This window comes from Suncus etruscus, chromosome 19, assembly GCF_024139225.1.
Source record: "Suncus etruscus isolate mSunEtr1 chromosome 19, mSunEtr1.pri.cur, whole genome shotgun sequence".
NCBI classification, from domain to species: domain Eukaryota; kingdom Metazoa; phylum Chordata; class Mammalia; order Eulipotyphla; family Soricidae; genus Suncus; species Suncus etruscus.
In genome coordinates this window covers 32,904,561-32,930,222 of record NC_064866.1, presented here as the reverse complement: position 1 = coordinate 32,930,222, position 25,662 = coordinate 32,904,561, and the positions used below count along the sequence as shown (strand labels likewise).

The 25,662-nt window shown below is 40.6% G+C and overlaps 1 protein-coding gene across 2 annotated transcripts in view; it reads right to left on the bottom strand.

The window, feature by feature from the left end:
* The window catches only part of NSMCE2 (NSE2 (MMS21) homolog, SMC5-SMC6 complex SUMO ligase), a 306,778-nt gene that overhangs the window by 280,117 nt on the left and 999 nt on the right, over positions 1-25,662 (bottom strand). The window lies entirely within an intron of this gene.

The window sequence follows — 25,662 nt, the reverse complement described above, 5'->3', positions numbered from 1 at the left end:
TTGCCATATGATCTAGCAATAACAGTTTTGGGTATCTATCCCCAGGACTGAAAAACATCCATCCAAAAGTATGTATGCACACTACTTTTCATTGCAGCCCTCAGTACAATTGCTAAGACGTGGAATCAACCTAAGATGTCCAACAACAGACAAGAAGATCATGAAGATGTGGTACATGTATACAATGGAATACTACATAGCTATAAGAATAATATGTACCTAAAATACTACTGTGAAAGATATGTAAGCTAATATGGTCAAAATAAAAATTATTAAAAAAAATTTTTAAATGAATAATGAAGCCATAAAATCTGTAGAACATGGATGAAACTGGAATATGTGTTAAATGAACTAAGCCAGAAGAAGGATAAATAAGAATGATATTACTTATATGTGGTATTTAGATTAACTGCATGAAGAAATGCAATAATCTAAATGAGAGTTGTCTCAAACACTGTTAGCCCCAAAGTTTAACGAGAAGAAGAAAAGAGACTGAGTGGAAGAAGAGAAACACAAATATGAAAGGATGGGGCATTAGGCTGGGTCTCAGGTCCATTAGTAGAGATTTAAAAAAGGGGGGGAGGTGAAGCTAGAGCCGGTGGCACAGCAGTAAGGTGTTTGCCTTACACGAATCTGAACTAGGACAGACCTCGGTTCAATCCCCCTGCATCCCATATGGTCCCCCAAGCCAGCAGTGATTTCTGAGCCAGGAGTAACCCCTGAGCATCACCGGGTGCGGCCCAAAATCCAAAAAAAAAAAAAAAGGACAGAACTAAATATCCAAGCCAAAGACAACAACAATGGAATCAAGAGACCCAAACTCTAAGAATTTAAACCATAAATGGGCCTGTTATATTGACAGCCTAGAGAACAAAGAATGGTGGTATGGAATTACCCTGTGAACATGGAGGGAGATCAACACTGGTAATAGGATTGGCCCTGATTCATTGTATGTCTGAAACCCAACTATGAAGGACTTTGTAAATCATAATGACTTCAATTAAATTAAAATAAAGAAAATGATTACTTCTGGTCAAGAACTGGGTGCTCAAAGGAAGTAAAGTGAACTGCATGATACTCCTTCAGTAAAATTGCAAACCACAATACCTAAACTGAAAAAGGGAAAGGGGGGGCCAGAGAGATAGCACAGCGGCGTTTGCCTTGCAAGCAGCTGATCCAGGACCTAAGGTAGTTGGTTCGAATCCCAGCGTCCCATATGGTTCCCCGTGCCTGCCAGGAGATATTTCTGAGCAGATAGCCAGGAGTAACCCCGAGCGCCGCCGGGTGTTGCCCAAAAACCAATAAATAAATAAATAAATAAATAAATAAATAAATAAATAAATAAATAAATAAATAAATAAATAAATAAATAAATAAATAGAAAAAAAAAGAAAAAAGGAAAGGGGGGAAGGGTGAGAGACAGAGGGGAAAGAGAAAAGTAAGGTGTCTGCCATAGAGGCAGACTGAAGGAGTAGAAACTGGAGGGAAACTGGGAAAATTGGTGGTGTACAAATGAACACTGTTGGAAGAATGGCTGTTGGATCATTATGTGAGTGAAACTCAACTACCATCAACATTTAAACTCTGTACCTCACAGTGATTTAATAAAATAACAAAGGTTAAGTACAGTGATGAAATCATGACAGCAGATGCTGCTAGAACAAAAGGAAATATAAACTCAAAGGTAAATGAAGTTTCCCAGCAACTTCAGTCCTACCATTATGTGTCCAATTCTAAAAGGTCATCAAAGACATTATGCTAGCTCATGCCTCTTACAACCTGGCCACACTGGAAAACAACAACACAAGCAGTACATCTGGAACTAGCCTTAGGAGCCTCTAAATCTGGGTTCCTAATGCCTACCCACAGAGAGAAAGTCACTGCCCAAGGCAGCACCCAGAGACAAGCAAATTACCATTTACAAGGTCAACTGCAAGCAGGCTGGTTTACAGCAATCAGAGGATTCCAGCAGCTGAAGCTAAGAAGCTTAACTTTTCTGGTTTACCCAATACCCTACAAGGAACTAGTTTACCACATCAACTACAAAACAAAAAATCCTGTAAATGCGGATCCAAATTAGCCAGTGACATTTTAAATGGATGCAATTATTATAGATTCCCAAAAGTAATTTTTTTTTTTGTGGTTTTTGGGTCACACCCGGCAGTGCTCAGGGGTTATTCCTGGCTCCAGGCTCAGAAATTGCTCCTGGCAGGCACGGGGGACCATATGGGACACCGGGATTCGAACTGATGACCTCCTACATGAAAGGCAAGCGCCCTACCTCCATGCTCTCTCTCCGGCCCCCCCAAAAGTAATTTTAAGCTGGCTAAGTAATTTTGGAGGAAACCAAGCATTGCTATCCTTTAACTGTTGAGTTCATCCATGACCAATAGTATTAGTTTTGTTTTTACCACGGGCTTTGATCTTAATACTCACAAAAACCATTACAAATGAAAATAAGTAATTTTAACTACCCTTGCCTTAGTACTCCAAAAAAATCATTGAGAAGTGAAAAAGTCTCAGAACTTATGGCTAACTTATGATTATATATTGTTACAGGATACTATGAAGCATATAAAATTTGGGTAATCAAGAACAGAGTAAACTAATAGAACCTAAGTGCAGAGCAAAAAAAAAAAAAGATATAAAAAGTAACTCACAAAACAACTTTAATGTTAAGTATGTATATTATAATATTTTAGGTATTAGATAAAGTAATTTAATGCTAAATAAATATATCTGACTTTTTGTTTGGTTTTTGGGCCATACCCAGTATGGGTTACTACTGGTTCTGAGTAAATCAAAAATTACTCCTGGCAGGCTTGGGAGATGATATGGGATGCTGGGGATTGAACTCACGTTGGCTACCTGCAAAGGCAAATGCCCTATCCATTGTACTATCAGTCCCTTTCACAAATGTGATTCACATTTTTTTCTGGACAACGTTGCTAAATTCAAATAAGACTTGATATCTGTAAATAATATAAACATATCATTTTTATTGTAGATAAAGAAGAGGGAAAAATAAATCTGGATATTAAAACAATCTTCCCCATAATAAGCAATTTGATCTAATAAAAAAAAATCCTCCTGCTTACCTCAAGACAAAATTTGATTTTATTTTTTTGAGCATGGTGCAGGCACTGAAAATACCTCACGTAGGTACTCTTCCACTAAGCTACATCCCCCAGTCTCAATTCCAAGCCTTTAAAAAAATTTTTTTCAGGGGCCGGAGGGAGAGCATGGAGATAAAGTGTTTGCCTTGCATGAAGAAGTTCGGTGGTTGGAATCCCGGCATCCCAGATGGTCCCCTGAGCCTGCCAGGAGTGACTTCTGAGCATGGAGCCAGGAGGAACCCCTGAGTGCGGCCGGGTGTGACCCAAAAACAAAAACAAAAAAAACAAACAAAAAAAATTTTTTTTTCAGAAATGATCCTAAAGCCTTTATACTTCTGCCTAACATTAGTTTTAAATCTTTTTCTGGGCTAAATGACACAGAGCTAGTGTAACTTCCATATCCAATTGAGATTCCAAATCCTTATTTTCCTGTCATTGTCATTTTCTTGTCCTGTGGGATCACTCAAACTCATGTCTCTTCTCCAAAGTTAAAAACAGAATCAAGAGATACTCTTCTCGATGAATCTACAAAAGCCATGTGGCATCTGATACCATACATGTTCTGTTTCTAAGACTAAAATGTGACTCACCCTCTATTTCAAAAAGTGACACCCCAACGCGAACCAGAGAGCTTAGCAAACAGGAAAGCATAGTAGGCAATTATTTCCACACATTCCATTATGTGAAGAAAGCATGCCAACTCTCAGGTTGCTACCGTCCGTGGAAGAAAGAAAATCTGGAGGTGTTGGAGTGGTTGGAAATTTCTGAAGTGAGTCTGCACAGTCACAGGAGGCAAGGGGAGGCAGACATCAGCCAAAGCTGCCTCTCCAAAGCACTCCAAAAGGCAACCACGCAACTACTCATCAAGGAGCCAAATGGAAAGAACTCAGTTCTTGCACTTTCTTTAACATTCTAAACTGAATCCAAACACAGGTGGCTTGCTGATAGAACAGAATGACACAGGTAGATCTTTTTAAAGTAGGTTTTAAAAGTTAATCAACAAAACTTAGTCATTTACTTAGACTAAGAGATAATAGAGAGATCAACAGATGACCAACAGACACAAGAAAAAATGCTCATTATCACTTATCAAGGAAATCCAAATCAAGACAACAATGAGATATCATCTTACACAGTGAGGCTGGTGCATATCAAAATACTAAAAACAGGGGCGAGAGAGCATGGAGGTAAGGCGTTTGCCTTGAATGCATAAGGTCAGTGGTTCAAATCCTGGCATCCCATCTGGTCCCTCGAGCCTGCCAGGAACGATTTCTGAGCATAGAGCCAGGAGTGATCCCTGAGCACTGCTGGATGTGACCCAAAAACCGTAAAAAAAAAAAAAAAATACTGGGAACAATCTCTGTTGGTGAGGATGCAGTGAAAAAGAAACTCTCATTTCACTGCTGGTGGGAATGCTGCCTGGTCCAACCTCTATGGAAAATAGTATGGATGGTTCTCAGTAAACTGGATTATAAAGATGTGATATATATATGTATATATATATATATACACACACACATATATATATATACACACACACACACACAATGGAATACTACATAGCTATAAGGAATGATACAATCATGCAATTTGTAGATATTGTGGTAAATGAAGTAATCCAGAAGAAGGGTAAATACAGAATAAAATCACATATCTAATATATGATATTTAGAATAACTGCATAAAGAAATGCAATGATCTAAATGGGAGATGTCTCGAAGACCATTGGCTCCAGTGTATACAAAAGAGAAAGAAAGAAACTGAGTGGAGGAATACAAATATGAAAGAATGAGGGCCAGGGGGGCCAAGCAGTCTAGGTCCATTGGTAGTGTTAAAAAAGGACAAAACTGGGGCCGGAGCAATAGCACAGCAGTATGGTGTTTGCCTTGCATACAGCTGACCCAGGACGAACCTGTTTGATCCCCGGCATCCCATATGGTCCCTCAAGCCAGGAGTGATTTCTGAGCACATAGCCAGGAGTAACCTGAGAGTTACCGGGTGTGGCCCCCCCCCAAAAAAAACCAACCAAACGAAAAAAAGGACAGAACTAAATATCCAAGCCAAAGGCAATAACAATGAAATCAAAAGATCCAAACTCTAACCATCTAAACTTAAAATGGGCCTGTTACATTGGTAGGCTGGGGGCAAGGGAGGGTGGTATGGGATGAACCTGGGGAACATTATGGAGGGAGGTCGACATTGGTGGTGGAAATGGCCATGATTCATTGTGTGTATCTAATACCCAACTATAAAGAACTTTGTAAATCACAATGGTTTCAATAAAAATTTTATAAAGAGAGAGAGATAATAAAGATGAGGGGCCAGAGTATAGTACAACAGGTAGGGCATTTGCCTTGAAGCGGCTGATCCAGGTTCAATCCCTGGAATCCCATATGGTCCCCCCAAGCCTGCCAAGAGTAATTTCTGAGCACAGAGCCAAAAGTAACCCCTGAGTGCCACCAGGTGTGGCCCAAACTCCCCCCCCCAAAGTGGGGGGAATAATAAATATAAGATGAAAAATTTTATTTTATGACTGGCCATGACTCTTCATTAGGTAAATGACTGAGTACCCTAGCAAACTAGAAATTACATCTATTGTGCTCTGTAGGTCTATCGTTTCAATGGTCTAACAGAATCAACTTATTGGGGGGAAGGGGGTTCTGAATATAAGGTAAAATTCAGACTCCAAGCTACCAAGTGCCAATAATTTAGTGTCTTTTACACAGTCATCAACTCTAACCAACATGTCAAGAAGGCTACCTCATGAGAAGTGCTCTGGTGCCATCTAGTGACACATATTGTGCACTGAAGGGGAAATAAAGCTTAGTGGGATTCTTGGACCAAAAGCATCAATGGGGCTTGAAACTTGTTAGAAATACGCATGCATGCATTTTAGACATGCTAATTTTCTTCTCTCTATGTGTATATTTATGTTGAATGTGGCTCCCAAGAAGTGCTCAGGGAGGCCTGAGATCACCCCAGGCCATTCTAGGCAACTCCACGTTATAGTGGGCCAACCTGGCCCAACAGTTCAATACTAAGACCTAAAGACGCAGAGATGCCTGGGTCCTGGGGCATTTAGGGGCCTCCAGAGCTCACTGTGCAGTGCTCAAGAGATAATTCAGTAACAGGGTTTGAAATCAATTACCGGACATGAAAGCATGCATCCCTGGTTGTGCAGAGCCTGTCAAACGACAAGGGTTAACTTCCTCTTCCAAGTGAGTTCAGGGATCAAGGACACACACACCCCAGCCCAGCTCATGACCAGAAAGAACTGGTTCCAGTATGATGACCGAGACAGTTTATTCCCTTGCAACAATGCATATATAGGGCCCAAAGAGGAATTGGAATATCTGAAGGGTAACAGGTCAGGGGGAAGAAGGGATAGGTGAGGCACTGGGGAGAAGCATGAACAATGGGGTTTAGGAGTGCTCCTGGAACAAAAGTGTTGAAAGCTCTTTAACCAAGATCTCACCATGAGGAATCCCCAGAACAACTGCTCTTCAAGGTACCTTGGAACAAACAACTCTACAAGGGTTCCAAATCTGCCAGGCAATTAGAGAACAACATCACAGAGGGCAACCAACACTTCACCACTGAGCAATTTCCCTAACCGGTAGAAATGCAAATATTTATGTACATCCCAGATCTAGAGAAACTCCAGTGATGTTTAAAACACCTTCTAAGTGATTTTGTTAATCTACCTTTAGACAAAATAATTATGTAGAATCCAAAAAAAAAAAGAAAGGTAAGGTCCTTGAGGAAAAAAATATATAATTATCCCCATATTTAAGAGAAAGGCCATATGGGAAAGAAGTGACAATGGGACAATGGAGGGTGGAGTAGGGCAGTAAAACAAATTTGCTGTAAAAAAAGGTAAAAATAAAAGTAAAAAACTGTAACAGACAACTGTTGTTAAAACCATGTTATTTCCATAAAATTGGAGAGAAAGATTTCTACTGCTAAAATTTATATTCTAAAACAAGAATGTACTAATTCTTTTTTTGTTAGTTATTTATACATTTGTTGTAATACAATGTTACTTCAATTAAAATTTGTCTTTTGAGCCATACCTATCAGTGCTCAGGATTTATTTCTGTCTCTGTGCTCAGAGATCACTCCTGGAAGGCTTCTAGGATCATATGTGGTACTGGGGAATTAAAACTATAAGGCCACCTTACCTGCTGTACTGCTTCTCTTGCCCTCAGTAAAGACATTTTTAAGTAGTGCTTGCCTCAGTTTACCCACATTCAATCACCGTTGTGCAACACAAATGATTGAACTCAGGTCAACTATTCTCATACAGTAAGTAAAGTGCTTCCCTTGTCCAAAGTTGACCCAAGTTCCATCACCTCGCATGCAACAATGGGTGTGGTCCAAAAACAGAAAAAAAATTTAAACTAGGTGCATCAACAAACAAAAGAGCTTACTTTCTCATTTTGAAAAACTTATATTCCCATGTTTCAAATCCAACTATCTTTGAAATACTGAGTGATATAAGTAAATAGATAGTAAGTCAGTAAGATGACCCAAATTAAGTCCTCTTGTAAATCTCATCATAGTTTCTGATTCACAGCTCCCCGGACTCAGGATTTCCAGTATTTAGAATGATAACAAGTGTCTTTTGTTGCATGAAAGAAGGGGCTTTTAAAGTACCTAAGGATGGGGCAGGTTTAGAACCAACTTTCAGTTTCACCCCTGACTTTGGGAAGGGGAGAGTGTCTAGAGGTTATTATCTGTCAACAATCAGAAAAGAATTAACCTGGGCCGGAAAGATAGCATGGAGGGTAAGGCGTTTGCCTTGAATGCAGAAGGTCAGTGGTTCAAATCCTGGCATCCCATCTGGTCCCCCAAGCCTGCCAGGAGCGATTTCTGAGCATAGAGCCAGGAGTAACCCAGAGCGATGCTGGTGTGACTCAAAAACAAAACAAAACAAAACAAAAAAAGAAAAGAATTAACCAACCACACCTTAACATCTCAAAAGGAAGGACTTCAAGGAGCTACAGAGCTGGTGAACATACAAAGAATGTGATATGGCACAGAAGAGACAGCCTGGATAAACTGTATCCCTCTGTGACATTTTCATCTAGCTGCTCGTCATTTTGAGATCTAGTACTAAGTTGCAGAAGCTACTCAAGCAAATTCATCAAAATTAAGGCCCATCCCTGGGACCCTGATTTACAGTCAGTGAAAGCCAGTAGTATATCCTGAGAACTGCTGTGTGGCCCAAAACAAAACAAAATAAAAGTAAAAAAAAAAAAAAAAAAAAAAACACTGACCTAGTTAAGTGTCTGAAGTCTCAGAAGAAAATCATGGAATCTGCAGCTATCTGGTCTTCTGAGAGGGTTCTTGGGAGACTAGGGCATTATCTGTAGAATCTGATACTACATTTGGGTCAGTTCTGTCAAAATTGAGCTAAAATTGAGCTAAATAGCAGAATCCACAGGTTGGTGTATAGAAGATTGGGGGAAGGATCCCCCAATAACAATCAATCTGCTTTGGAGGAAGTTGGCTGAGAAATAGTACAGCAGGTAAGACACTTGCTTTTGCAGGCTACCCAAATTCAATTCCTGGTATTGCTTATGGCCCTGTGAGCTCCACCAGGAGCGATACTGCACAGCCAGGAGTAAGCCCAGAGCACAAAAGTGGGTGTGGCCCCAGACAAAAACAAAATAAACAAAAATGAAAATCACTCTGCATTTAGGGAGTAATCTCAAATGCCATTAGCCAACACAGTGACATATATTTAACACCTAATAAAGCATAAATTAAACTCAGCCTTTGAAAACCTCAAGATAAGCACTCTGAGTGCTTTACCCTGAGAAAACCTAGTGCAGAGAGAAAGCAGGACAAAATGGTAGTCAAAAGTCTGTTAGAGATGCACAAAGACACATGCTACCAAAAACTGACTAGTAACAGAACAACAGAATATAGCATCTTCAAAGACTCACCTCAGAAACCATGAGAGGCCAAATAGAGAGAATGGCATTTTTTAATTACCATCATCCACCCAATTTCAGACTCATCTAAAAATAGGCCATACTATGCATCTGTTGTTCTGTGCAACTATGTCCTAAAGAAATCAAGAAGAAAGCTGGTCTGATAGAGCCCTGATAAATTGTTTTTGTTTTTGTTTTTTTTCTATTTAAGGGTCAAAGAACTTGATTAATTTAAAATAGCAACTTAAAACTGTGAAAGACAGACAGCGCAAGAGACTTCAAAGTGTGCTTTGCACACAGAAGTTCCAGTTCGGCACCTCACAGCCAATAAGAACAGCCAGAAACAACCTTGAACATCATTGAGGACTACCAGGGACAAACCCAACCCTGAAAGATTTAACTGGGGTTCACTAAGAGAAGTGCCATAACATAGCTAGATGTTTACTTTTTTTGAATTCAGCTTGAGAGGCCGAAAAGATAATACAGGGGTTAAGCCACTTGCCTAGCATGTGACCAAGACAAGTTCAATCCCTGGTGCCACATGTCCTCTGGTATCAATGGACGCAACCTCAGAGCAAAAAGTCAGAAGCAGACCCTTAACCATCGGAGATGTACAAAAAAACCTACTCCCTAAAATAAGGAAGTAAATTGCTAAGTTCAGCTTGATATGATATCAAGCCCTTCTTTGAAAGTATCCCAGGTAAACATTAACTGAACTGCTTTGGAGGACATTTACTTGGTTTCTATAGAGAACTAGAGATTCTTGAAGAATGAAAGGAAACACAAACACATTTAGTGACTGAAAGTGCCAGAAGTGTTATAGTTCAATTGCCAGCACCCTAGAGGCTGTGTGGGCCTGATATCAGGCACAAGTTCTCTATTTAGACCCAAATCCCCACTCATTAATACTAAATCTAACACAAGCACCACCAGGAATGATCCCTAAGCATTGCTGAGTGTGACCAATACCCAAGTACTTGGGAGATCTGAAATTCAAATAAAGTTGTTAACTTCAAAGAGTGCTGACACTGTCCCCACTTCTTTCCCCAGTCTCCAGCCACCTATTTGGAAAAGCTCTCATCCCTCGAAAGGAGATCCGAGAGTGGGAGCATCAGATTTTCTAAACACTAAGGGCTGTTCATGTCAGTGATGGATCATCAATATGAACAGCGTGAATACTGCTGATGAGAAGGCTGATAAGAAAAATTTTAATTTTCTTAAATAATTTTTCAGGCATTAATTGGCATTAAAGGGTTGACTGACCCTTTGTCATGACCATTTTATAATACACATTAGTTATCTATAAGCGGAGCCCCAAGCTCCAAAACTAGGACCTGGAGTCACATGGATCTGGAAGTAAACGTCAACGCAGGAAGAAATCCACAGGATGAAAAGGTATAAGAACAGGCTCAAGAATTCTAACATTCAAGCCAGGAATCCCAACAGACAAGCCTTCTACTCCTAAGAAGGAAAGCAGCTTACTAAAGAAAGACTGAAGAATGACCCTCAAACCAGGATTTTTTTTTTTTTTGTAGTTCTGGTTGTTTTGGTTTTTCTTTTTGATTTTTGGAGTTTATTTTTTGGGGGGGCCACACTTGGTGATGCTTAGGGGTTACTCCTGGCTATGCACTCAGAAATCACTCCTGGCTAGTGGGACTATATGGGACGCTGGTTGATCGAACCGCAGTCCGTCCTAGGTCAGCAGCGTATCACTCCGGCCCCAAACCCAGGCTTTTTTTAGCAAGAACCAGACCTACGGCAGAGAAGGAATACCATGTAGGAAGGAATCCAGTAATCCCATCATCAGATCACACCCTAGGGTAGAATATGAATACCTAGTAGGGTACAAACAGTAAACCTTATCTCTCCCTAATTGACTTTCACATTCCATGATTCTAAGAAAAGGGCCAGATACTCTAAAGATAAAGATAAAACTTTGCACTTTTTGCATTTGCATAGGTGCTGAAAAAGTTGAAAAACTAGAAAGTAAAAACTTTTGGCCTAAGAACAGAATATTCCTACCCACGAAGCATCCTGCCCTAAGACCATCGACAGCTCTAGGGAGACTAATTTGTCTAACCCCAATGTCTTTCTTCAAGATCCCAGGAAAAGTTCTCAATCACAGTTTTCACTGTCAGGTTTCAATAATTGGAGATAGTGGTGTTAGCACAAATCCAAAGTCAGGATGCCATGATGCATCTCCTGGTTTCATCTCACTGTTATGTGGCAAGGCAGGGAAATCTGCCTTCAGCAAGTCACTGATTTTCAAGTTGTAGTCAAGTTAGCGTGTTAGATCTCCAATTTCCCTAGGCCAATCTGCCTTTATGGTCTCCTGTCACATCAGGGTTACCTAGGATTGACCAATGTAAAGATGTGACAGTCAAATCAAAATGATAAGCCAGAAGGTGGCCTCACATCCTCTGTAGGAGTGTCGTGGTAGGAGAGGTCTGCCCCATCCATCTTCAGGATTGGGAGAGACTCTGATCTCCAGAACTTTCCTTTTTTTTTTTTTTTTTTTTTTGGTTTTTGGTTTTTGGGTCACATCTGGCAGTGCTCAGGGATTACTCCTGGATCTGTTGTCATAAGTCGCCCCTGGCAGGCTCAGGGGATCATATGGGCTGCCAAGAATTGAGGTGAAGTTCATCGAGGTTGGTCACATGCAAGGCAAATGCCCTATTACGGTGCTAGCACTCCAGTGACAAGAACTTTGATATTAAGAGCAGAGCCCAGGCTGTGGCCAGTCAATGCAGATCCAGGGTCCATACGAGGGTCAATTCCTGATGTAGGTGCAGAGAACCATGCTGGGCCGAAGATTCAGTGGTAATCAGTCAATGCTTAAGTGAATAAAGCCTAAGTCAAGTCACTAACGCAAATGTTCAGGGTGGAAGGCCCCCTGTAGCAAGAAATTACTGATTTCTCATCCTTGATAGATAGTAACTCCTATTAGTATCTAATATTTACCAATTTTAATGCACCCATATAAAAGGAATGGTGCCATAGATTAGTATTGGAGCCTAAGGGGAAGGTAATAAACCAAACAATTTCTAACTTGGTTCTATCAAAAGCATAAAAAACTTCAACGGTACTATCTATACTATCTTCCAAGCATTCCTACTAGCAAATCTAAAGAGAAGGGGGAAAGCTGTAACTACATAATGAAATACACCACAGAGAATATACATGTTGAAGTTATACAATTAAGAAGTATACAGAACCCGGAGAGATAGCACAGCGGTGTTTGCCTTGCAAGCAGCCGATCCAGGACCAAAGGTGGTTGGTTCGAATCCCGGTGTCCCATTTGGTCCCCTGTGCCTTCCAGGAGCTATTTCTGAGCAGACAGCCAGGAGTAACCCCTGAGCACCGCTGGGTGTGGCCAAAAAAAAAAAAAAAGAGAGAGAAGTATACAAAGAGGATATACATATCCCCTAAATCTTTTGAGTTAGTCTGAGAGGATAAATTCCAGATCACAACCTCAGTCTGCAACACAGTCTTGTGGAGTCTGAAAAAACGTCTTGCAGACGACGAGAACATATCAGCAACAGGAGTGTGTGCCTGATTCACAGTTAAAAGACTCGAGTGATTCCAACAGCAACAGCAGCAGCCAGAGCAATGACATAGAGCAGGAGAACTTCATGCAGGACGAGCCACTGGAGATCATAAGCAGTTTACATGCCAGTGGTGCTGCCCGAGCCCTGATCTCCATGCAGTGGACTGTCTGCAGCAAGTCCAGCTGAGTTGATTTATATTGATCCTTCAAACTTACACCTGAGCGGAACCATAAGCACCAGTGCAGCTACTTCAGCAGCAGTGGCATCATCTTCTTCCCATGAGAAAGAAATGGCCATATATAAGAAGGAAAAGCTAAATACAATATAGACAGATGTTATGTATAATACGGAAGAATATTAAAAAAAAAAAAAAAGAGGTGACCACCACACACACACTCATATATAGACGGACTAAAGGATTGATCCATAGGAAAAAATGACCCAAGTAGAATGGGTCAAAGCACTTCAAAATATAAAGCTGGCATGTCAGGTGTAAAAGTTTTCTAGTTCCTTGAAGTAATCAACATTGACAGAGGGGAATTTTGCTGAAAAAGGGCAATCATGGTTTAGAACATTCCTAGAACATTCTTAAAATAATCATAATATACAAGGTTAGAATATTAAATGATATGGTGATGAACATTTGTAAAAAGAGTTTATGGCATTCGAATGCCTAATTCAAGGAGCTCTGTGGAGACATTAGAAGATACAGACAGGGGGCCGGAGAGATAGCAGGAAGGCCAGGGCGTTTGCCTTGCATGCAGGACAGTGGTTATAATCCCAGCATCCCATATGGTCCCGAGCCTGCCAGGAGCGATTTCTAAGCGTAGAGCCAGGAGTAACCACTAAACACCAGGTGTGACCCAGAATTGACGACGACGAGGACAACGACAGGAAGGGGGAGAAAAAGGGGGAGGGGAGGGGAGGGGGAGAGAGAGGAGGAGGAACATTTGAACATTGGTGATGGTAATGTTGCACAGGCAATGGGTTTTATATATATATTTTTTATATTTTATATATTATACATATAATATATATTATATATATTTTATATATATATAAAATGCTAAACAAAAATAAATAAAAGGTTTTCTAAAGGTAAGTCCATGTAGCTCTATAGTTTTTTCATCTTCTTGCCATCATAGAAGACGTGTTTCAAATGTATTAAGAGAGCACAGGTCGTAGTTTCCAAATTTCTGTCCTTTTTAAGGAATCCTTCTGTGTGTCACTGTGTCTGCAATAAACTATATTATTTTTCTCAATTTTTCTTTAAAAAACACTTTAAGGCAATCTTGCAACATTTATCTATAGTTGTCAAAGGCCAAGATAAATGAGTAAAGATCTCTGATGTGATCAGATTCTTGGTGGCAGATGAGGCATTGAATTATAGATTTCAGATGGCCTTAAAAAAGTGTAGCAATAACAGACTCATTACTGTTTGTGTTCCTGCCAAGCTTGTTTTACTGCTTTTAAGTCAATAAGGTGATCTCTATTTTCCTCTCTTCATCTATTCTGCATATAAGCTTTCTTCAATTCTGATAAAGACGACCCCCCCCATCAAGAATAAAAGTAGTTCATGTGGATCCTGTTGACTGTCTCCTGCAAACTGATTATTTATCTTTCCAATGGTCATCTTAGTCTTTTGGGTTGATATACCTGTGCTGTATGGATTATTTCCTGCATCAATGTTTGCTTCTAGACCCATGTCTCTTTCGGTCCTGATACAGGCGCCATCTATAAGCATAGACCGAGGCTCCAAAACTACAACCTAGAGTGAGGTGGGTCTGGAAGCAAATGTTGATTCAGGAAATAATTCACAAAGTGAAAGGATGCAAGAATAGGTTCAGAAATTCCAACACTCAAGCCAGGAATCCCACCACACAAGTCTTCTGCTCCTAAGAAGGAAAGCAACTTAGTGGAGACAGACCAAAGAATGAGCCCTTTCCTTCCTCAAACCCAGGCTTTTTTTACGCCAGTACTCCAACAGTTATCCTCATGTTTTTCTTATTAACGTACTTCAATCTTCTCCAAAAATGTATTTCTAATATTCTTTCCACTCAATTTAACTGTGTCAACAATGAATAAACACATACCACGCACAGCCCCCAGGTAGCAAAATAACATATTAAGTATTTGAGATTTGCCCCTGAAACTCTTAGATCATAAAGGGATAATTGTGGGACTATTTTTAATGTTGAGATGACATGTCTGAGGGTTCCTGAATAAATTCTGGATGTGAACTAGTTGCCAAGGGGACCAGTCCTATGATCAGATGGCTGGTATTCTCAACACCGTGTCCCCCACCCCCAAGTCTCCTGTGGGAAACAGAGTTTGAGGTGAATCACTCATCCCTAGCCAATGATTTAATTAACTGTGCCTACGGAGTGAAGCTGCCAGAAAAATATCCCTGAGGATGAGAACAGCTTCCAGGTGAAGCCATAACCTGCAGAGAGTCAATGCATCTAACCAAGTCCCAGCAGCTCTGCAGCCCCTCCCATTCATTTTGCCCAGTAGATCTCACTCTTCCTCTCAATTCCTAACTTACATCTTCTTGTAACTATCTTGTAAAGATAGTTTACCTATCTTCCTGAATTCTATGAGCTATTCTAACAAATCAATAAAGCTGAAGGGAAGTAGTCAAGGGAACCTTCAAGTTATGACTAGATGGTTAGAAGCACAGATGACAATATGAACTAGTTAGTGATTAGTGTCTGAGAAAACAGGGAGGAGAGACTCTGAAGTCTTGTGGGACTATGTCCTGTGATATCTGACATGTACTCCAGATAAAAAGTAACTGAATTGACTTGGAGAACACCTACTTCATGTCTATAGAGAAACTGAGATTTTTTTTTTTTTGGTGGGGTAAAACACACATACATTTGGTGACTGAAAGTGTAAGAAGTGGGCTGAAAAAATAGCACAGTGGTAGGGCATTTTTGCCCTCCATGCAGCCGATCCAGGACAGATAGTGGCTCGATTCCTGGAATCCCATATGGTCCCCCAGCCTACAGAACCAATTTCTGAGTGCAGAGCCAGGAATGAATACCATTGGGTATGACCCAAAAAAACAATAGAATAAGTAAATATAGAAAGTGTAAGAAATATTATGGTTCAATCTCTGGTGTCATGGTCCTCATGGACAATAAGTAAATATAGAAAGTGTAAGAAATATTATGGTTCAATCTCTGGTGTCATGGTCCTCATGGACAGTCCTCCCAAATACCATCACCAGCACCTACAGGATTAATCCTTAAACATTGCAGGTATGGTCCAACACCCCACCACCACCACCACCACCACCACCTACAAATAAAACTGTGTGTGTGTGTGTGCGTGTGTGTGTGTGTGTGTGCACACGCGCACCCGTGTGTGTGTGTGTGTGTGCGCACGCGCGCCCGTGTGTGTGGCTATAGTAGTAAGAAATAAAGAGTGGAAATGTTTTCTTATACCTGGAGGACATGCAAATTAAGTTTTTCTAGAAAGCTTGATTTGAGGTGAAGGTACATACCTAATAGTGCTCCAGGAGTTAATCCTGGCTTTGTTAAGGGATCACTCCTGATGATGCTTGGGATGCCAGGGACTAAACTGGAATCAGCTGCATATAAGACCTTATATATAGTAACTTGGTACTATCTCTCCAAACCCAAGAGCTGAATTTTTTAATATCGTGCAGGCAATATCGTATATGTGTAGTACTACAGATACCGTAATTACGTACAGATTTTCAATAACTTTCATGTACTTCATTTGCTTTCCTTTTATAACTGGTCAGTTATAAAAAGTTATGTATAAAAATATCAGCTTTTTGATTATCAAAATGATTGCCATCACTATAAATGACTTCTTCTAATGACTGCTTCTATTCAATAACTTAATTATGGAATAAAGTACAGAAGCAGGGACAAAAAGTAACCTTCCAATTAACAACAACCCTGTAGATCTCTAGATGGAAAAATAAATGAAAATATAATAAGAGTGCTATATTGGCTTATCAAATCTCTAAAAGAATTTTCAAGGGGCCGGGTAGGTGGCGCTGGAGGTAAGGTGTCTGCCTTGCAAGCGCTAGCCAAGGAAGGACCGCGGTTCGATCCCCCGGCGTCCCATATGGTCCCCCCAAGCCAGGGGCGATTTCTGAGCACATAGCCAGGAGTAACCCTTGAGCGTCAAACGGGTGTGGCCCAAAAACAAAAAACAAAAAAAAAAAAAAGAATTTTCAAGACATTTTTAAACCAAAAAAAAAAAGGGGGAAGGATTAAAATGAGTATTCTTTTACATTAAATCAGAAGACTAATATAAAAATACAAATGACAAGAGGCCCGAAGATAGTGCCACGGGTAAGGTCCTTGCCTTTATGTAACCTCGGCAATACATTTGGTCACCTGAGCCCCACCAAAAATGTTTCCTGAGAACAGAGCCAGGAATAAGCCTAAACTCAACTGAGATGGCCTAAAACACCTCCTTAAACAAAAACACACACATGAATATGAATGACCATAATTATTTTTTAAATTTTGTCTTTATGGTCACTAAATTTTCAATTATTAGAATATCTTATATATCAAAATTAAAACTAAACTATTACAGTCCTATTCCCAACAAAACATCCAGATTTAGAACAATCCCCAGAAGCTTAACATTTACAAATCTGATAGTTCCATTATTTATGACAACAACTGTCTGACCTTCTCTGACGTATCTTTTCAATATTTAACTTTGAAGTTAATTCTCTCAAAGCAAAATTGTTTTTGTTTTGGGGTTTGTTTGTTTGCCTAAATGGGGACTAGGGTGAAAAGGAAATCAGAATACAAAATCTACATATGTGAAAAGAGACTATCCTTCAATTCAGTTTTCCATATTATGTTTCTTTAACAATGTGATTTGTTTCCAGAAAAAAGAAATTGGAATGACAAATTTTAAACAAAAAGGAACTTCTTTTTCAGCCATTGAGTTCTGAACTGGATAGAAAACCAGAACAATAATACCTACACTCAAAAGATCCCTACACTCCCCTTCAAGACCAAATTCAATTCTACCATTGTTTGTTTTTGTTTTGGGCCACACCCAGTGGTGCTCAGGGATTACTCCTGGCTCTGAGCTCAGAAATCACTCCTGAAGGCTCAGGGGACCATATGGAATGCTGAGGATTGAACATGGTTCAGTCCTGGGTCAGCTGTGTGCAAAGCAAACGCTATAGCTCCAACCTCAACTCTACATCTTGAAGAGAAGGTGCTGAGGCCAAGAACTGCTTTGGCCTCACAACCTGGATAAAGGGGATGGAGCAATAAGCACAGTGGTAGGGTGTTTGCCCCGTATCCCACACGTTCCTCCAAGCCTGCCAGGAGTGATTTCTGAGCACAGAGCTAGGAATAACCCCTGAGAGCCACCAGGTATAACCCAAAAACAGAAACGAAATACAACCTGGAGAAAGTCCAAGGTACTTTTTAAATAACTTCATTATCAGATCAGACCAAAAATGATCTATTTAGAAAAAGCATTTAATCTCATTTAAGTATTTTCAAAAGGAGAGGAGGGCTTGAAAAACAGAACAATGAATAATAAGGACCTTACCTTGGATGAGGCCAACCCAGGTTCAATCGATTCTTAACACCTCACATGGTTCCCCAAGCATTCCCAGGAGTAATTTCTGAGCAGAGCCTGGAGTAAGCCCTCAGCATTGGTAGGCTCAAAAAAAAAGGGGGGGAGGGGGAGGGCAGAGAGATAGCACAGCGGTAGGGTGTTTGCCTTGCACAAGCCAATCCAGGACAGAAACTGGTTGGATTCCCAGCATCCCACATGGTCCCCGGTGCCTGCCAGGAGCGACTTCTGAGAGCAGAGCCAGGAGTAACCCCTGAGCGGCACCAGGTGTAGCCCACAAACCAAAAATAAATACAGAAACACATAAATAAATAAATGAATGATAGTAAAATTAAAAGAAAAGAAAGGATAGGAATAAAGAAAGGATACACAGTTTCATTGAAAGGGAACAGCTTAGGGAATTCATAGCCTTGAAACTAGTTTTGCAATAAGTGTTAAAGGAGCTTCATTATAAGCTTCTTTGCACTTTGTCTTCAAATGAAGTTTTCACTCGTGGTGCTTATGTTTGCCCTCTACAAGATTGAAAAAAAAGTCTGTTTATCCCTAGCTTGCAAAGGGATTTTTATACTTCAATAATTAATTGTTACATTTGTATCAATGTACCATGTCTATTTGCATGATATTTTTATATCTATTTTTCTTTTTTACAAGCTTTTTTTTGGGGGGGGCCACACCCGGTAATGCTCAGGGGTTACTCCTGGCTATGTGCTCAGAAGTTGCTCCTGGCTTGGGGGACCATATGGGACACCGGGGGATCGAACCGCGGTCCGTCCAAGGCTAGCGCAGGCAAGGCAGGCACCTTACCTTTAGCGCCACCGCCCGGCCCCCTTTTTTTTTACAAACTTTTACTTATTAATGCTGATACCTATAATAGTTTCTAACATAAAGTCCCCCTTAGGATAAAACATACTTTTCTTTTTATTTTAATTTTTTATTTTTAATTATGAGAACAAAGATGCAAAGAGGACAAGGTGTCCTTACAGTGGAAGGACAATCACCCATAACATAATTCTCAGATATTATATCTTGCTGATATCTTAACTTTGAACTTTCAGCCAAAGAACATTAAGATAAATAAAACAGAATCCATGTACAATTACTTTGTCCCTCAAGTCCCCAGATTGTAACACATTATAATATTTCTTAACAGCACACAAGGCAATCTAAAGCCATAAAACTTACGTAACTCCTTAAACATTAGAGGCATAGTATTTTTACATTTCCATGTAAAGGCATATTAGCTTAAGTTAACCTCAACTTTTAAGTAGGTTTTTTTTTTTTAAGGATTAGAGTCAAAGGAGCACAGTAAAAACGGTGTTAAGAATGGCAATTGTGGGGCCGGGAAGGTGGCGCTAGAGGTAAGGTGTCTGCCTTGCAAGCGCTAGCGTAGGACGGACCGCGGTTCGATCCCCCGGCGTCCCATATGGTCCCCCAAGCCAGGAGCAACTTCTGAGCGCATAGCCAGGAGTAACCCCTGAGCGTCACGGGTGTGGCCCAAAAATCAAAAAAAAAAAAAAAAAAAAAAAAAAGAATGGCAATTGTTGTTTGCATAGGCCCACCAAAATATGAGGGACATGGAAAGGAATAACCTTGGCCTAAATACAAAGAGACCCTACCCCTGAAGTTTCCTGGCATAAGACCAACTCTAGGCTCCAGGCAAGCTAGATCGTCCAATCCAAGATATTGTCTGTAGTGCCAATACACTTTTATTTTTCACACAGTCTCTGTTGTTGGTATCATGTTTCTGTATTAAAGATCCTGGAATCTGCATATCCTACATTGAAGTCAGGATGTGGAGCATCCTCTCGTTTCACCTCACCATTAAAGGGCAATGCAGGGAGCCCTGTCCTGTAAGCAGGTCGTTGTTGTTGTTGTTAAGTCTTCTCAGTGTTAAGGGAAGTCTCTTTTGAGCAGGTCGATGTCTGAACAGTGGTAGGATCTTCCGTGGTAGAGGATTGCTTCCAGGTGATGTTATAGACAAACCTGGATGTTTTGTGGATGGCTTCCCTGGTTCAGGGGTGAATGGAAAATGCCCTTTCTTCAGAGGCCTGTGCCGGGTCGTTATGTCAATGTTCAGGGTAATGTAAGGTCCCTTTGCACTACAAGATTTGTGTGTTTCAATCTCTATTAGATAGGAACTTATTTGTATGTATAGTATTTTCCCATTTTAATGTGCCTATGCAAAAAAGGAGCAATGCCACGTGGTGCTTTTGGCGCATATGGGGGCCATAAGAACAAGTCCAACAATCCCCATGACATGGTTCAATCATAAGCATTAAACTGGGGGACTCCTTCACCAAAATTCCGTGTTGAACACCTCATAAAGAGAAGATAAAAAGTGGTTAGAATCATAACTGTATAAGAGAACATTTAGTAAGACTTATAGCTGTTAGAGAAAAAATACAAAACATTCGAAAGAAATATGTGTCCTTTTTATGTCTTTTGAAACAGTTTGGGTTGTTACACACAATGCACGGCTTTGGTCTGTGATTAGGATTGTGCAGTACTGAAGTTAAAAAGAGTAATGTGGGTTAGTGATGTTTGTGGGGGATGGTGAGAGAGTTGAGGAGTAAAAATGAGCTTTGTAGGGGTGTGGGAAAGGGCAGAATACAAAATGGACATTCTGGATACACAAAACATAACATAAGAATAAGGAATAAATACTCTTAATACACGCAGTGTGCGCTGGGGCGCTAGCCCCCACCCCCACCCACCCACCCACCACCACCCCCCACCCCCGCGCGGTTCTGTAGTTTGTGGATGCATAGGAAGGAATTTCTCTCAACCCTCCCCCCAGGGCCCGATTAACCAGGTGTGGCCCTGAAGACCCGCCTGGTGTGGGGGGGGATCTTGTTCCCCTGGACTAAGTGGTCAGCCCAGGGGGCCTATGGCTAGCTGTCCTGCCCAGAGCCCCCAACATACCAGTCAAACACCCCAAGAAATCCTGGCATGCGGAGTGTTCTGAGCCCAGCCGAGCCTCTGTAGTTTTTGGATGCATAGGGAGGAATTTCTCACCCCCTCCCCCCAGGGCCCGATTAACCAGGCTTGGCCCTGAAGACCCGCCTGGTGTGGGGGGGGGATCTTGTTCCCCTGGACTAAGTGGTCAGCCCAGGGGGCCTATGGTTAGCTGTCCTGCCCAGACCCCCCAACATACCAGTCAAAGACACCCAGAAGTCCTGGCATGTGGATAAAACATACTTTTCTACTTTTAAAGGTCTATTGAGACTTTCCCGTCAAGTTTCCTTAATTCTCCTCTCTCCACACTTATTAATAAATTATGCATTTTAGGATTCATCTATTTCACATATTTTGAATACATTGGCATTAATTATTCACACTAATTTTTATTTATATACTTTTTAAAATTAAAAGTTTAAAAAAAAACTTTTTTAACTATTATTTTACAATCTTGTGAAGTTTCACAAGTTTAGTTTTAATCATCTGTTTATGTACATAGGTGCCATCATTTCTTTTTTTTTTGGTTTTTCAGGCCACATCTGTTTGATGCTCAGGGGTTACTCCTGGCTAAGCGCTCAGAAATTGCCCCTGGCTTGGGGGGACCATATGAAACGCCGGGGGATCGAACCAAGGTCCTGATCCTTGGCTAGCGCTTGCAAGGCAGACACCTTACCTCTAGCGCCACATCGCCAGCCCCAGGTGCCATCATTTCTACAATAAATTTTGTAAAATGACCTCTCTCGTATGGAGAATATAAAGAAACAAAATAAAGGAACAAATGGATAACTCAATGAAATTGCAGATTCTGTCTACCAAACTGATTTTACATTGATGGGGGTGGGAGACAGGCTGGGAAGGGCCCTTACAACACTGGTGGAGGAAGTAGGCACTCTGGTTGGGTGTAGTACTGGAATGATGTATCTATGAAAAGTCTCGTTGACAATACTGTAAATCCAAGTAGTTGAATAAAAGTGGTAAAACATCTGAGAAGTCCCCAGCTCGAGGACATTTCCTGTATGTCACTGCTGGGAGCCATTTTTCAGACCTCACAAGATCATATCACAGGCTGAAGCTGTGCTCCAGATTTTATCCATCTCCCCATACTGTTTCAAAAGACTTTAAGTGGACATGTATATCTCCTTCAAATATTTCTTTAAATGTATTTCCTTAGTATTATATTTCCTTATTATCTATCTTCTATGTAGTGGCAGTTTTTCCCATTCCTTTTTTTGGGATCTATTTAGTAGGAAACTCTAATAGATAAGTTTCTCTAGTATTCCGAGTTCATGTTAAAACCAGGTTATCGGGATTACTTAGCTTATTTTTACCCCCATGTGCACCAGTAGTACCATGTGGCATTGTTCCTTCTTGCATAGGCACATTAAAATGGGGGAATCTTACGTGTGCAAACAAGTTCTTATCTAAGATATAGGAACGCATAAATTTTATACTGCAGTGGAGCCTTACATTCTGAATACTTGTCACAGTGACTTGGCTTAGGCTTCAGTTAATAGGACATCAGTTACTAACCCCCAAACCTTGGATTTCATCTTCGGAGCCAGCATCAGGAATCGAATTTCTACCACTGAAGGCCTTAATGCTGCCCTGGCATTGACTTACTCCAGAGTGGGTTCGTATGACAACTTGGTTATAGCAACAACCTGCTTTCAGAGCAGGGCTCCTTGCATTGCCACCTAATGGTGAGAAGAAACCAGAAGACACTCTGTATCATCCTGACTTCAACATAGGATCTGTACAAAAACCAGGATCTCTAACTACAGAAACCTGAAAGCAACAACTGTGATTGTGAAGAGCTTTTACTAGGACCTCAAGGAAAGACTTTGAGGTTAGAAAATTTAGTATGCCCTGTTGCAAGTCAGCCCCTGAAGAGGTTGACTGATGGAGGGATGGAGGATGAGGTCTTTCCCCTTCAGCTCGAATCACGCGTCTGCCACCCTGTCTAACCGACGGTTCTGAGGTGAAACGGCGGGTAAACAGCTTGCAGACAGTCAGGGTTGTGGAAATATTAGCTTTATTCAGTGGACAAGACTGAAGTCCAAAGCCTCAGCATCAGTTCCTGCCAAAAGCCCCTCGCCTTCCACAGACCCTTGTTTTTATCCCCCAGAATCAGGTACCACCCTAGGGTGGGGGCAGAATGCCAGGTCACACCCTAGGGTAGGGCACAATTACAGATCAGGGTAGGGTCAGTTACATAATAATGTAAAATATTTACATACACAACATGCCCGAAACCTATAGTTGGTCTTATACCAGGATGCTTCATGAGTAAGTTCTCCCTATTTATAGGCAAAAGGTTTTTCCTTTCTATTTTCCCCATATTTTGCTGTGCCTATGCAAAAAACAAAAACAAAAACAAAGAAAACTTTGCCACACACGCCTTCTTTTTTATTATTTATTGTATTTTTATCTCTTATCTTTTAAATCAGGGCTCCCATCTTTTTCATAGAAACGGGACACGGACTACTTTATTTTACCACATATTCCCACAGTTTTCTATAAAACAAAAAGAAAAGGAATTAAAAAAAGGATGGGTGCCAGGGGCCAATGGTTTCAGATACATTAACAGGGAAATAAAGAAGGACAGAACTAAATATCCAAATTGAAGTCAAAGACAATAGAATCAAGGGACCTAAACTTTAACAACCTAAACTCAAAGGGGCTTATTACACTGCCAGGCTAAGGGCAAATGGTGGTGGGATTGGGTCCATTGGTGGAGGGAGGTTAATTCTGGTGGTGGGAAGGGCCCTGAAATATCTGAAACTCAACTATGAAGGACTCTATAGACCAAAATTGTTTCAATAAAATAAAAAATTTTATTAGTGGTTAAAAAAATAAAAATGAAAGGGGAGTTCAACAGTCATCAGATGATTTGTGTGACCTATAAAAGAGAAGATTAATGAAAATGAGGCCTTAGCAACAAAAATTATTACAAATAAGTCATGGCGAAAAAAGAAAATTTGTTATAACATTTGTTATATATATGTTATATATAACATTTGTTATAACATTACAGCACACGTGATTGAATTCTCATAAGAAAATGACAAAGGGCCGGGCGGTGGCGCTAAAGGTAAGGTGCCTGCCTTGCCTGCGCTAGCCTTGGACGGACCGCGGTTCGATCCCCCGGTGTCCCATATGGTCCCCCAAGCAAGGAGCAACTTCTGAGCACATAGCCAGGAGTAACCCCTGAGCGTTACCAGGTGTGGCCCAAAAACCAAAAAAAAAAAAAAAATGACAAAAAGGTATCTTAAAATCTTAACAAAACTTCTCCAAATTCAATCAGAAATATAAACCTGTTAGAAGGGAATATGAATATCAGAATGTAAGTTTGAAACTTATAGACTATTTTTCTTCTGTAACCTATCTTTGCTTAGAATGTAAGTTTGAAATTTAAAAATTTATAGACTACTATTTGGTTCTGTAATTCTGCTTTGCTTCAGACATAGAAGCAGCCAGTTCTAGGAACTTCCTGGACACACACCAGGAGAGTCAGCTAAACTAAGAAATGTGAGATATTGAGCACCTCAGGCAATAAATCTTATATACCTGTACCCTCAGCAGGCACCCAAGCCACTGCTCCACTATTTCAGCCAACCAGTTTAAACCTGGCTTATGAAACATGTACTAAGAGCCTATAGTTTAACCCTTAGCTTGAAGCTCCTTCATAACCCCATAAAAAGGCCCTAAAAAAACCCACATCGAGGTTGATATTTGTGAGATGTGCAGCCTCAGCATTCTGGAATAAAACTCCCCTGCCTTTTAATTTATTGACTTGTCTCCTAGAGGTTTTGATGAGTCAGATCTTGAGTTCAGAGCTAACAAACCCATAAATTCGCAGAACTCAACACCAAATAGAATAAAGAAAGAAAATCATGCCAAAAGGCCAGAATGAAGGTTCAAAGGGCTGGAGTCATTGTATGCATTGAATTAAAGGGGCTTGAGGAGTTCAATCTCTGGTATCACATGGTCGGTCTTTCAAGCACTGCTGAAAGTAGGCCCAAGCACCACTGGATATGGCCTCAAAACCAAAAACAAAATAAAATCACATCAAGAAGAATCAAAATAAAACTCCAGAAAATTAATAATAATAAAGGGAAAACAACTCAAAAGAATATACTGGTCAAGTCTAATTCAAAGAAAACAGATAACCTTTCTAATCAAATATTTCTTTTACTGGGCCTGGAGAGATAGCACAGCGGCGTTTGCCTTGCAAACAGCATATCCAGGACCTAAGGTGGTTGGTTCAAATCCCGGTGTCCCATATGGTTCCCCGTGCCTGCCAGGAGCTGTTTCTGAGCAGACAGCCAGGAGTAACTCCTGAGCACTGCCGGGTGTGGCCCAAAAATCAAATATATATATATATATATATATTTCTTTTATTACCAGAAAGATAGCTCAAAGGACTGAGCACATGCTTTCCACGTAGTCCCCAAATCAGTGCCTTCCAAGCACTGTATCACATGGCCCAAAGACATAACAAATACA